This window comes from Numida meleagris, chromosome 10, assembly GCF_002078875.1.
Source record: "Numida meleagris isolate 19003 breed g44 Domestic line chromosome 10, NumMel1.0, whole genome shotgun sequence".
In the NCBI taxonomy this organism is placed as follows: Eukaryota; Metazoa; Chordata; class Aves; order Galliformes; family Numididae; genus Numida; species Numida meleagris.
This window is the reverse complement of record NC_034418.1, coordinates 16,375,586-16,389,765: the sequence shown is the minus strand read 5'-3', so window position 1 is coordinate 16,389,765 and position 14,180 is coordinate 16,375,586. Positions and strand designations below refer to the sequence as shown.

Here is a 14,180-nt window from a genome sequence, read left to right as displayed (position 1 = left end):
TAATATATTATTTAAGTGAATTATTCTCTAATTTACTCCTAAGTACATTGCATATCCTATGCATAAATTAGAGCTGAGCTAAGGTGGGTTTTTTTGTCAATATACATATATATTTTTAATTTCAAACATACCCAAATAGTACAGCTAATTACTTGATTTCTTTGGTTGTTATGAACGATTAAGCATATCTGCCAATAAAAATTATACTATGTTCCCCTTGACTTTACTCCTAATTAAAGATTTTAACCTTTCCTTTCTTCCCCCTAGGAATTTGTTACATTGTAGCAATCTATAAATAACAATGAAAACCTAGAAGGTCAAGGAAATACAATGTACAGCACACTCCCTGCAAGAACATGAGAAAGTTTTCATTCCTGTGAATGATAAAATGTCAGCCTCGTGTTGAAGTTTAAACTGACACAGCACCAACATAATACTTATGTTTCCTGAACGGATTCCGGTTTCTCCATGGTAGAAAGCTAGGCATTCATAGAATCACTGAGTGGCCTGGGTTGGAAGGGACCTTAAAGACCATCCAGATCCAACCCCCTGCCATGGGTTGGTTGCCACGCACCTGCTCAGGCTGCCCAGGGCCCCATCCAGCCTGGCCTTCGGCACCTCTGAGTAAAGAATTTCTTCTCAGCACCTAACCTAAATCTCCCTTCTTTTAGTTTAAAATCATTCCCTGTTGTTCTGTCACTACCTGCCCATGTAAAAAGTCCTGCTCGCAAGCTCCCCTCAAGTACTGGAAGGCTGCAATGGGGTCTCCCCAGAGTCTTCTCCACATTTAACAAGCCCAGCTCCCTCAGCCTTTCCTGACAGCAGAGCTGCTCCAGCCCTCTGATCATCTTCGTGGCCCTCCGCTGGACCCGCTCCAACCTCCACATCCCTGCTGTGCTGCGGGCCCCAGGCCTGGACACCGTACTCCAGGTGGGGCCTCACGAGGGCTGAGCAGAGGGGGACAAGCACCTCCCTAGCACATTTTATTAGAAGTGCTAAATTCCTCCCTGTGAACTATTTCACTTTACGCAGCAATGGCTTGCCTGAGCTAAATGGGACTTCCACTATTTCCCTTGGTACTACCTAGGACTCAATACCTGCCAAAACTCGGTGGAACCAGACAAGTTGTGAATAAGTCAGGTGCTCAGCAGGCACACTGGCTTCTCCCTCTGGGGCCTTCACCTGGATTTGCCCAGCAGGCCGAGCTGAACACTGCTCTCTCCTCAAAGGACACCAGCACTCAGCTGAACCCAAGCCTGCTGTTTCACTTTTTCAGAATTCCCTCACTAGTTTGCATAAACTAGCTGTTGTTTATGGGATGTAAACCTTGTTAAGAACTTCCAGTTCTTACTTTGCAATGTTACAATGAATCCTAATACTCTAGGGTACGCTGTTTTTTTTTTCTGGATGACTAAAACTGTAATCTCAAGGAAAAGAAGAACTAAGGTGTTTCCATTGTCTCTATCATCTTACTTTCAACAGAAACTAAGTCTCAAAAAACTTGCCTCCAAAGTTTCATTCTGCAGCAGTTCCCTCACGCCAACATCTGATCTCCATGACAAACTCACACAGATCTGGAACCAATTTATCCCAAAGTTACTCCATTACAAGAGAGCCACATTCTAGCAAGGACCAAGGAAGTGATTTAAGTACAAACTGCAGGCTTGGACCAACAGCACAATTAGAAGTGCTCAAGGAGCACCTCAACAGAATATTAAAGTAGGTTCAGCAAGAGGGAATGGTAAAAATCCATGTAGATTTCATTATACTTGACTCCTGCCTGGTTGTACAAATGCAGCATGTATCTGAAAGAGATGGGATGTAGAAAACCCTTTGGGCATTTCTCTGCTGAACGTTATAGTTTGTTATATCATGAGTAAGAAGTACCATAACTAGTAATAAAACGTAATCTTCCAGATACAACAGCTAATAGCATTTAAAAGTTTAAATTGTAAATGAAAAATTTTACTGCTTCATACTTGACAATTTTGTTATAAAAAAATTCCTTTAGTACTTAATGTGTGAGCACAGAGCACCACGCAGGCAGATGACAAAGTCATAATATCTTCTAAAATGCTTGCCAGTTCCAGTGCTCAGCCCAGTATTGGTCGGCTAGACACTACGCACGAGTCAACAGGTTTCAGCTTTACTTCTTCAAAATAATTTCTTTTTAATCACCTTTCAGGAAACTGTGACTATTCTCAGTTAGAACAAATGGAGTGATGCAGAATTTTTCTTCTGCCTGAAGTTAAAGTAGATGAGGTACGGTTTACACTGATCTTGCACAGCAGTGAAGCTCTTGCAATGCTTTTGTGAGCATGCAATGACTTTTCCAGTTAATTTCAAACAAGTTGCATGATTATTTGCCAGTGTTCCACCATTTGCATCGTGGTTCACTTCACTCCCGACACAGACAGGGCTCTGAGTACTCTCCTAGTTCCACAGCTTTTTTTCCTCTTTTGCCTGCTCATGCTTTGAACCCCACGTCACAAAGTGTTCATTTGTTACACAAATGTCATCTCATTAAAGAATTTTCCTATTAGAGCGCATAACCTTACAGCAACGGCGTGGAAAATACTAAAGATAATTGAATTGCATTCACGAACAGAGAATACTTTTAAAACAAATCTGAAGTGCTTTTATTTCCTTCAACCAACAGATCTTGCACCAGCCCGCAGGTGTCTTACACGTACACTGTCTTTTAAGAATAATCAGTCAACATTTTCTTATTAAAATTTAACCCGCAAATCATTTTCTTGAAATATCTACAGCAGAGCAACAAAGCAGGTGACGACAATACAACTTCATGCCTCCTTGATCTACTTTTCCTCCAAATTACAAAAGTATTAATTAGTCAGATATTTTACCCGCGTATCCTGAAACTTTTCTAACTGTGTGGTTCTATACCAAATTAGTTAGAGCTCTTCTACTTCTGAGAGACTTTTAGATGAGAATTCCATAAGTCACCTGAGCTCAGACACAAACTCCAGGGCATTTCAAAGCTTCAGAGAAAAGAAAGAGCTACGAGGCTAAGAGCCATGGATGATTAAAGGAAAAACTGCACAGTTTGGCAAAGATACATGAACAGAATTGTATAGCACAATTACTATGGGTTTTTTTCTGGATATTTTTAGGAAACAGAGGGTAAAACCATGCAGGCTGATGTTCTGATCTCAGCCTGAGGAGGAAAGATTTCAGACAATTCTAAGTCAGGGAAAGTCAGGCAAATACACTGTGTCAGATCACAAAATCACTCCGAGCACGGATAAAAGCAAAAAATCTGTGCTATTCCACCTCGACTCACAAATGAGTCCTTTCTCCATCATAACCAAAGCCAACCCCATCCAGCCTTGCCAGGGAGACCGATACCAATAAGGTGTAACACTGTTCACTTGAAATCTTTCTTTGCCTTTCCCGCTGCCAGTAAATTTCCAGTTTGATTACTACTATTAACATAGCTTTATTTGTAATTCCAGCACTGATACGTAAGTTCTAACTGGGATGGTGCCTGCATGTAATACTAAGTGGGAGTTTTTAGTACAATCATTTACAGAGTTGATAAAGATGATGCTATCAGCTCATCCTGGTGTAAGTATGCATGCAAGAGCAAATGAAACTAATTTCATAGCAATACAAAGATACCTAGGGGAAATCAAAGGTCAAATAGATTTGTGCCGTTAGTGATTCACGGACTGTGAAATGTTCTAAGGGATGAAATTTTAAATCGCATTTTTCTCCAGAATTTTGTCTTTCTACATAAACTTGTGACCAATACTACTGTCCCTTCAGTAGCACTTATAAAAAATACTGCATTTCAAGAGAAAGATTTTTGGAGGGAACGCTGCCCAGAACAAAAGATAAATCAGTTTCAAATTATCTCCCAAATTTCTGTTTTTCACTGCCTGCTTCAGTATTGCTTTCCAAAGGGGAAAAAAAAAAAAGGGAAGACAGCCAAGATGTGTTGTGAATCACTATCACTCTTAAAATCCATAGACTTCAGCCAACTTACCACAGTTGAGAACAGCTCTGTAAGGACTTCTGCACTGCTGCACTAATTTGTTTACTTCCATTATCCTGCTTCATCAGTGGTTCTGCAATGCAAAAGAGACTATCAGAAAGCTGAAGAGAAAGCTTAACCATTCTTTTAGCAATAACCATGACCAACACTTCAGGCTTTAGAAGCTTAGGTGCGCTGTGAGCCCTGCAACTTCCCTGCAAATGAGAACTGCAATATCAGACACGATGCTAAACCTCTGTATTTCCAGTTTTATCTACGCTGTTACTGCTGCATGTTGTCGTTTCAGATATATGCTGACAGGCAATGCAGTCCAAAACTACCACACCAACTCCTCCCAGCCACCTGCCTTTCCAAAAGGAAGCTCCACAAGACCTTCAAAGCCCTCGCCAGATTTCCAGATTCTGGGTGGCAAACCAGAAAGTCTTGATCCATCCAATCTCCAACAGAAAGAAGAGAGGCTATTAAAGGCTCTCTAATAGTAGGGAATATCCCAACCTGTAAATCACTGTTAGATGATTGTTGCGTTCCTGTACCTGGGAGAGAGCACACTAATTAGAACCACGGGGAGGTGCTGAACCTGCTCCTTAAGGGCATGCTTATTTGAGAAAAGCTGGCATAATCACAGCTGTTTGCTTGCTCATCTTTGGCTAAAAAGCAGCACTGAGGACTGCCAATATTTATGTGATTCTCTCATTTTATTCAGAGAGTAAGAGCAACCAGCCAACAAGTCTCAGAGCACCACATAACAAAGCAGCAATAGCACTCATTTCTCCTAATGGCTTTTCTGTTGAATAACCAAGCTTATTAGTTTTGGAAGTTTTCCTTTTCTAAAATGTGGCAGGTAAGTCAAGTGGCTTCTAAGCTGAAGACTGCACAGAGTTTAACCCTGCCAGAAGTTCTGCCAAGGCATTGTCCCAGTGGCCTGACTGGGTCTCATGAGACAGGACAAAACAGGTCTAGAAGAACACGTGTTAAATTTCTTTTTTCCTCAGGAAACCTGGGGGTGTGCCTCTAGGAAATTACTCCAATTTCCACAGCTCATTGGCTGACACAGGTCTAGTTTCCGCTTCCCTTTCGTGCCTTTTGTGCTGCACAGCTGCAATCCACATTTTATTCACAGGTTTTAGGAGGATCAGTAAATAGGCTGTGCCATTGCAGATAGTTTTTAAGCTAACACCTCCCCAGTTCCAGCCTGCAGTTTCACATCTGAGGATTTAAGCGTGTCTTCGTAACATTGCATTGGTCTCCCTCCCAACACAGTCACTGTGTGTACTTTTACTGACTGAAGAAAATTACTGAAGAAACATCAATGTATGTGCCAAAAGTCCAGATGAGAGTAATTGAATCTGCAGGAACACTGCTTTGGTGCAGAGCCAATATGCAGCCATCAGCATTCAGGATCTTCTCCCACACTTCCAGTCTATCAAGGAAGCAACGCATACATGGGCAGATGATGTGCTCAGTCTTTAATGACTACGTTCCAGCTCTGTTCCATCCAGGTCTGAGCCGACGGCCAAGCAGGACCCCACTGCCATGTCACTGTGCTGGACCCCTTCTTGTTCTGCATCTTATCTATTTTGTTACTGCCTTCCGAGATGAAGGCGCTGTATTATTGCAAGGTAGCTTTAAGATTCATTTCTAATGGTGTTAAACAAATTATAACAGTAAGTTGAAAAAAAGCAAGATAATCCAGTGACGCAGCCCATTTTTCCTTTGGGAATTCTGTCTCTTCAATGTATTAAGTACTACATCAGACTTCACACACACGGCTACCTGTGGCTCCTAGAGATACCTCCAGACTAAGAAACACTACAGAAAACCAGCCTGAATCATGCTTTCCAGGCCAAAATGAACCAAGAGGTTCATTTAATTAACAGCAGTGTTTCACATCACAGGAACACAAATCATCGTGATTAAGTCTCCCTCCACCTCCTAAACGTTTTGAGAGTTAAGACCCTGCCTCAAAACCACTCCATAGAGGTCCTGCCTTGAATCCTGATCTGCCCTGCATGCCACCCAGAGGTTCCACTCCTGCTGACAGCCACCTAGCGGCACCCGCTCTGCTAGGTGAGATAAAGGAGCAGCTCGGATGGATGGGCACATTTCCAAGCATGCTAGACCACTGCACTCATTTCTATCTACAGACATCATTCACTAGGCTTGAAACATTACAGAAGCTGCCTTGCCCTGAGGTACAGAGAACTGTGAAATTAGCAGTAAAGCATCTTGGCTAGCTTAGCATGAAGGCAAGAAGATTGCAAATTAAGTTTGATTCAGGTTTACCTAGAGGGCAAGAATGTATTCTAGAGTTAAGGGAAGAAAGAAAGTTTAAAAAAAAAGAAGAGTCAGCATCAGTTTTCAGAGTCAGACAGTATTATTTCATATATTAAAAGAAATGCAAAGGGAAACCAACTGCCTCCACTGTTTTACCTCAGCAGTACACATGGGATGAAAGTAAACTGACGCAGCTCAAGGGAAATTTTCACTGTGAAAAGGATGACTCAGCCCCAGGATACAGCAGACAGTCAGACTACCTCTCTTCATCCCGCCTGAGGGGCAGCAGGTGAATTACTGAGCCTAGAGTTCCTGCTAGAAAGAAATGCTGTCAACGGAGTTTCTAGGAACCTGAGTTCTGGTCAGCTACAAAGATGAGGGCAGCAGCAGCTCTCAACCTGCTGAACTTCAGCTTTCCTTTTCTTCTGCTTCCAATACATTCAAGCCCTTGCTTAATTAAATCCCTCAGCCTCATCTCAACAGAGACGCTTTGTAGAGACCGTGCATGCAACGTTTCCTTCCAGTACTCAGAAGAGACATATGAAACCTTAGCACTGATAAATAATGCAGAAACAACTAGTTGTAACTTTGAGGACTGACAGAGAACACTGCTCTCGCATCCTCCAGCCCAAATTCCTTACAGAAAAGAAGATACCTTTCCTTCTGTCTGCTAGCTTGCTGACCTCCTGTCCAAGACCCAGCTATCTGAGCTTTCCATGAGGCCCATGCCACAGCTCTTTATGGCAATCTATAACAAGCCCCAGCTGACCTTCATCTCCCAGCTTGGTTCATGAGCACAGAAATTTTCTGGCACTTGTTCTGGCTCTGCTCTCTTTAAAATTCGCACAACCAACCAACATGAAGAGCTTTAGCTGGCTCTCCTGTAAGCCTATATCTTCATGTGGAATATCATATTCCTAGAGAGGAAGATGACATGGTGTTTCCCAGGATGTAGTGTAGCAACATGATGTTCACCCTGGGAAATTCACTAGCACAGCTGCCTAAAGAAGCTGTGGGTGCCCCACCCCTGGAGGTGATCAAGGCCAGGCTGGATACGGCCCTGGGCAGCCTGAGATGGTGGGTTGGCAGCCTTGCACATGGCAGGTTTGTGGATCTGGATGGTCATTAAGGCCCCTTCTAACCTAAACCACTCTATGATTCTATGAAATTCATATGCAGCTTTGTTTGCCCCTCTTATAAAAAGTCAGGTGGTTTTCTCCAAGACCCTTACACTAGCTCCTTTCACAGCTGAGAGGCTGATACGTGCCTGCTGAGAATGGAAAGTACAACTAATATCTCAAGAGCTATCTGGAGGCTCCTGGTGAAATGAAGTACTTCTTCTTTCAGTGTATCATAACTGGTATATAATTGGTATATATTTGAAAATGGTTTTCTTTTACACTGAGTAGTGATATCCAATGGTAGTCAAAGTACAGCATGTAATTTTTAAAATAACTGTTCTTGAATACAGTGGCCATTACTGTACGATGTTACACTGATAAACACCAACAAGTGTGACCCTATTAAAGACACGGTTTAGTCCATCCAATCTGGCTTATAGACATTTTCCCCATATTAAGCCACCCAAAAGCCTGAAATAATCCTGACGCAGAGTTACTCCTTGCTATCTGCCTGTAGATCCAGCAGCACTGTTTACTGAGTGTATTACTTGTAGAGAAAATTAAATTACCCATTTGAAGGAGTTCACAGATAATGCAAAGGGTAAAGAAGGAAGAATGATTTATTACGACCATTTTTCCATGTCTCAGTGATTCCACGTTGTTATGTAACGTTCTTATTTTCAGACATCTATTTTTAAGATGTCTCAGAAGGATGTGCGAGTAAGTGAGCCAGTGGGAAGATGTGAAGGAGACAAATCAAAAGGAGAAAAATAGAAGCACGGAGGACAAGGTTAAGAAGGCAAATCCTTGCACAGGGAACTGGCCTGAAGGATGTACTAAGGTAGGAGAATTGTCTTACTGCCATAAAAGCACACTGTGAAATATGGTTTTAGCAGTAGTCCCACAGCTAATCAGCAGCAGCTCTCTCTGATTTTCACTGTACTGCTGACTCGTCTGTGAACTGCAGTCAAGCCTTCATCTTGTGCGGCGTGCACGCAACAAAAAAGAGACCATCTTCACAAGCTGGTAGGTTTTATTTTCCTACCTCTGGTCTCCTCTAAGAGAATATCGAATGAAAACTGGTAAAAAAGAATGACCATCTCTGATGAATATGCCCAAAATAGCTGAGAAGACTGCAATTACAGCGTTCACTGAAAATAAATAAATGGAGGGGAAAAACACACCTTTCTTTTTTTTTTCCTCTAGTAGCAGAAATTATGACATAAGCTTTCAGCTGACAGCCAGTAAAACATGAATTGTTTCTTAGGCTGAATTATCCCTACATGTTTCATAAGGATTAACTAGTATGTTGTTATTAGAGTAGTCAGTGATTCAGTATGCTAGAAGATTGGAAGATTAAACAAAAGCTAATCTCCAGAAATGTAGGACAAAATCCTTTGTTTCTTTTTCAGGAAAAAGAATTTACAGCTCACAGGTTCCAAAAGCTGATCTTGGTAAGACAAAAAGCTTTTCTCAACTGCAGTACTTACCCATCCACCTCTTTCAGAGGAACAAAACATCCAGCATTGTTAGGAATCAAGAAGAGCTAGTGCTATTCACAAAATCATATATAAATCATATATTAAGCATCATATGTTAAGTAGACCTCTTGTATACTTTTATTGAATACTCTCCAGCACTGGAATAAACCTCCCAGCCAGGAGCAGGACGTTGGGCAGGAATGGCAGCAGCACAAAGCTCCCAGCTCCTGGGAGGATTTATCCCCAGGACAGTCAAGCTTTCAAACATATGGAATTCATAGCCGAGTGATCTCTCACTTTCCTCCAGGCACTCTCCGCAGTCATGTTCTGCTGAGAGTCCCAATTAAACAGCTGCAGGTGCTAAAATTAGCTACCTCAACCATGATGTACAAGTACATGCCTTTCCTCGGGACGAAAGGCACGGCAGTGGGACAGCTGGAAAGGTCACCCAAGAAGGTCCTGCTCATCTGCCCAGGGGTCAGATCTTCCCCATGGCAAGGTCTGACCCAGCAGCTGGCAGTGAGCACTTTTTGTCTTCAGGGAAGTTCTGACAGGGATGCAGTGATCTGCTAAGGAACTGCCAGCAGCAGGACTGGGGCCTTAGTTTGTCAAAGTTCCCTTCAGCTGTGCTATGTAGGAGAATGTAAGGACCACCTCCGATTTCCTGAAGTGATTTCACATTTCTTGTCAGCCTCATCTTGTCAGTACATAACTATCTACACTTTCAGACTGAAACTCAGTGGGGATTTGGCAATACACACGTACCAGTAACCTGCAGTAGAAACATGTTACTGCTTACCAGAAATGAAGTATGCGGAACATTCACCTCAACAGGATCAGAAATATTACAACCAACTTACTTTTCTTGCTGTTGTTGTTGTTGTTCTTTGCTCTCCACGTCCTGCATAGCCCACTTAGGGCATCTGCCTTAATGTTGCCTTGTAGCTCTCAAGAAACAACCAAAACTGCTCAGTGAAGCCAGCAGATGGCGTCGTGCCCAGCCGTAGTTCCATGAGGTTCCCTACAGCTGTCCGTGTGGTACCATCACCCAACTGACACGGTGAGCTACCTAGAAACTTCGGATACTCCAGGCTAATGGCTTGTATGGAGTGTTTATTAATCAGATCATATACTCATCATCTTGTTCTGTTCCCACAAGTTGATCTATCCAATCCCTTAAAATCAGAATCAGGATTCCTAGCAACAAATAAAATTTCTAGAGTTTCAGATCTCGCAGTAAAAAAATTAACTGTTATCGGCATTAGAATACTTAGCATCTGCTGCATGTCATTCACTGCTAGTTATCGGCACTTCTACGGCTCCCTAATGATTTTCTTAGAGGGGGAGAGGCAAGGATGAACTACATCCAACCCACACTGAGATGATTTAGTTCATGCTGGCAGGCAGATCTGGCAAATGTTTGTCTTGAGTGACATTTTTGATGGACACTGTTGCAGAGATACGCGCCAGAATAGCATCTGTAAAAGAGTAATGGATGAGCATTCTGTGCAGGTCAGCTGAAACAAGCTGTAGGGAAGAACTTAGCAGGCATTATTGTTTGCAAACAGCTACTTTGGAGCACAAACAGCTCCTGTAGCCTCAATAAAATGGCAGAAATTTTTTTTTGCTTTGTTTTGCTTTCTCCACTGGAAAATAACTTTCCTAACAGGCCCCAAATCAGATGGCAGCAGATCTGTTCAAAACTTTACATGCATAATTCTAATTTCAGCCAGCACACATCCACTGAAATAAACAGAGCCAACCTCTGACAGCTTCATATTTAGCTAATGATTTCTTAAATGAACTCTACAAATTTACCTCTGTGCAGTTCATTTCTAAGGGACAAGAAGGACAACACAATGGCATCCTTTTTTTATCTGGCTGCACAATGAACCCTAAGCAGCTGTTAAACGAACAGCAGTGACTCACATCCCAGTAGCTGACCTCATTCTGCGATTCAGGTGTGGTTACTCATCTGCTCAGTTGCCTGTATTTTCACTGAATAATCATTTTTTGTTGACGCTGATTCCATCATATTTTATCACTCTAGGGTCTAGCCTTTCTGTTTATATTCAAAGCTGTAGTGACTGGTTGGAATCATGAAAAACACAGAAGGACAGCAATCCATCCAGAACGCCTGGCACAGCTCGTGGGAGAGGACACCGCCACGGGCAAAAATAAACACGTCCCTATTGCCAAGATCAATCTCACACAACTGGCAGCTTTTCACTGGTGAGAGAAATCCCACCAATGTGTCTCACCTCTGTGGAAGGAAATGGGAAAGCTGGAGGATGCCATGTCCAGTGCTCCCATTTAGCTAGCTAACTGGGGTCCCAAATCATCACCACTTCCACTAGAGCCTCGTATCTGTGGTGTTATAAAGCCTTAACTACCATCCAGGATTCTTACTGAGGGTGAGATGCATAAATAGGGCTCACTAGAAATCACAAACCAGGTAGCAGAAATCAAGAAACCTGAATTTTATTCTTAGCTCTGTATTTGTCAGTGATCCTAACAACAGAGTTATTCTGTACACAGCGCACAAAATGGATAAAGAAAGAATTAGAGTTGTGAATGACTGATTACCCTTCTCGGTTTCTAATTTTGCCTGAGTAAATATTGTAAGTCTTGAGGTTGCAAAATAAGTCGTAATACAATTAAAGCTTGCCAGAATTTCAAAGGAAAAAGAGAGCATGAGTTAATATTTCTGATAAGCACCCTTGAAAAAACAGAGCCCTGAGGTTTACTAGCAAGAAAAAAAACAAATTATCTTCTTTTATCCAAGCTTTCATTTTGTTTATTTAAAGATAATATGATACCTCATTTTTGTCTATAATAGTCACTTGACTTTTCTATTAGCCACCATCTGCTTGCTTAATTAGAAAAAAAATGTCCCATTCTATCCAGGTTAAAGTTGCTAAACTCAGAATTTAAATTGGATGTACAGCATCCTAGAAGATGAGCGGGCTAGTGCTTACAGACACAAGGATCATGCAGCAGTACAAACATTTGTATGTTTGGAAGGCAGCTACTTCCAAGCTTTCAAATAGATCAAGCTAAACAGGGTGCAATGAAGCACTGTATCTACTGACAATGGATATAAATTGCTTTATTTTACATAATGAAAGTGCAATTTGTAAAGGCGGCGTTTGGATCTCAAGATAGTGAATTTATGTTGTAAACTGATGATTCTAGGCTGTCAAGCTAAAAACCTGTCTGGAGGGGATGGAATTCAAGAACTGAGATCTACCCAAAGTCCAGAGCAGGATGGCACCTGACAGATCAGATGCAAACTGTGTTTAATGGTGTGTGATAATTCTGTATGTTTGGGGTTGGCAGCGTTAACTGCTCTGTAACCTCACTGCAGTCTCGAAAGGCCTGGCTCTTCCCTTCCTTGCTTAGGCATGTAGGTGATAACACTTCTGCAGTGCATAGATAGGAGTTGGCCTCAGTGAGCATGCAGAAGCAGAGAAGTACAATTTGGAAAGCTGAAAGACTTCTGATTTACGCAACCAGAAGCATGAAAACATCCTGAAATCATCTCCAGATGCAAGAGGCAGAGATTTCTCCTGGACGCTTTCCTTCCTCCCTGTTGCTAGGAAAAAAAACTGGGCCTTATCATCAGCCATGATGGACAATAATCTAGCTACTTGAGTTAGTGCATGCTCAGCCAGCCAGAACAGGACTGGGCTAGGTAGTAATCATGACCCAGCCCCATAGCAGCACTTAATGTCACCAGTCATCTAAATTTACTGTGATAAATGGCATATTTCAGTGGAATCCTAATGATTTCTATTATGAAAGTATGAAAGGCAGAGACCTGAAAAACCCAAATCACACATCTCATTGCTACTTGAATGATAATAGCTCTGCTGCCTGTTTTCCTGGCAAGCAAGGTGAGTCTGGCAGAGCAAAATGTGGCAAGCTCTGACTGATTTTCTTTTCTCTAACCCATTTTAATCAGGCAGCACTTGATGTGGGAGGCATTCATGTTACACCTCACACATCATCAGAAAGAGAAGAGAACTGCAGCTCGAGGATGCTGGAGTCCACACTTGCTCTCAATATGGATTAATCTCTGCCTTCTAGTCTTTTAATTTTTTGAGATCTTATCCTGAATTGTCTACCAATAAAATTTCTTTCAGCAATGGAAACTCATTTTAACCACCGTGCTTTCTAATTTTATTGCAATTGTAGTACTCAAGAATGAAAGGGTCTCAAATTACATTAAAATGTTCAGGAAACACTCTGGGAAATGCTGCCATTCAGACATCAGATAGCAACCTGAGCCTTAAACTCAGAACAATGGACTGCACTAACCAGGTAAAGAAAACAGAGTTAATTTCAAAGTACCTGATTTCAAAAGACACTCAGCTGTAGTCTTCCTACAATCAACAAATTAATTCTCCAAGGACTCAGCTCAGCTAAAACATGTCATTTATCCAGTGTGATTCCTGCTGTACTTTATTTCAAAGGTGCAGGATTTTTAGAGCAGCTCTGTGGCATTTTTATTACCTACCATCAACAACTCAAGAGGGGAAAACTCTACTAGAAATTAGGGGTATGGTGCCCACATCCTTCACAAAGACAAGACACTGAAAAGCTCAGCTGATACAAGGCAGGGGCACAGTGGCATGATCATTCTGGGAGGGAAGGAACTTTTGCCTCTGCGCTGCACAGATTCTCATTTCTCGTTGCACTCAGAAGTTCTCAGGAAATATCACCTGACATGGGAACACTGAGAAGATCGTGCTGATCGTGACAACTGATCCTGCTCTGCACTGGCCCTGGCACAGCAGAAATGCCTTGCAAGGGCGACAAAAGTTTAGGAGAAGGATGCTCCCTGATGACAACAAAAAAAAAAATAGGATCAAAATGTATTTGAAGCTTTAAAACTCTTGAGTCTAAAGTCTGTCACACAAATGTATAAATTCAGATACATAAAATAATGTGCTTGTTCAAGTCCAGATACTTGACGGAAGCATTCCAGTTTGCAACCGCATATACATAACTTTTTAGAAAGCTAAAGATGAAAATCCCCAACAACACTAATTTTGAATTGAATGAATTTCAAAGAACTGTTCAGTCATACACTAGAACACCGAACTTTACTCACAGTGTGCTGAACACAAGCAAACAAGAGCACTGACGGCGCAGAGCCTTTATGACTTCACACAAGGCTGCTTCCCTCCCCACGGATGCTCCTTTCACTGTAGGACAAATTCCAATAATCATCCAGAGCTTTTAAAACTGAAACAATCTCCAAAGCCAGCGCTTGCCCCCCAT

The 14,180-nt window shown here is 41.9% G+C and overlaps 1 protein-coding gene across 3 annotated transcripts in view; it reads right to left on the bottom strand.

Moving 5' to 3' along the window:
* Window positions 1–14,180, bottom strand: part of WFDC1 (WAP four-disulfide core domain 1) — a 110,100-nt gene that overhangs the window by 82,858 nt on the left and 13,062 nt on the right. For all 3 annotated transcript variants that reach the window (XM_021408859.1, XM_021408857.1, XM_021408858.1), the window contains exon 3: window positions 4,010–4,091. The gene's annotated coding sequence lies outside the window, so the exon portion shown is untranslated. The remainder of the gene's footprint in view (window positions 1–4,009; window positions 4,092–14,180) is intronic.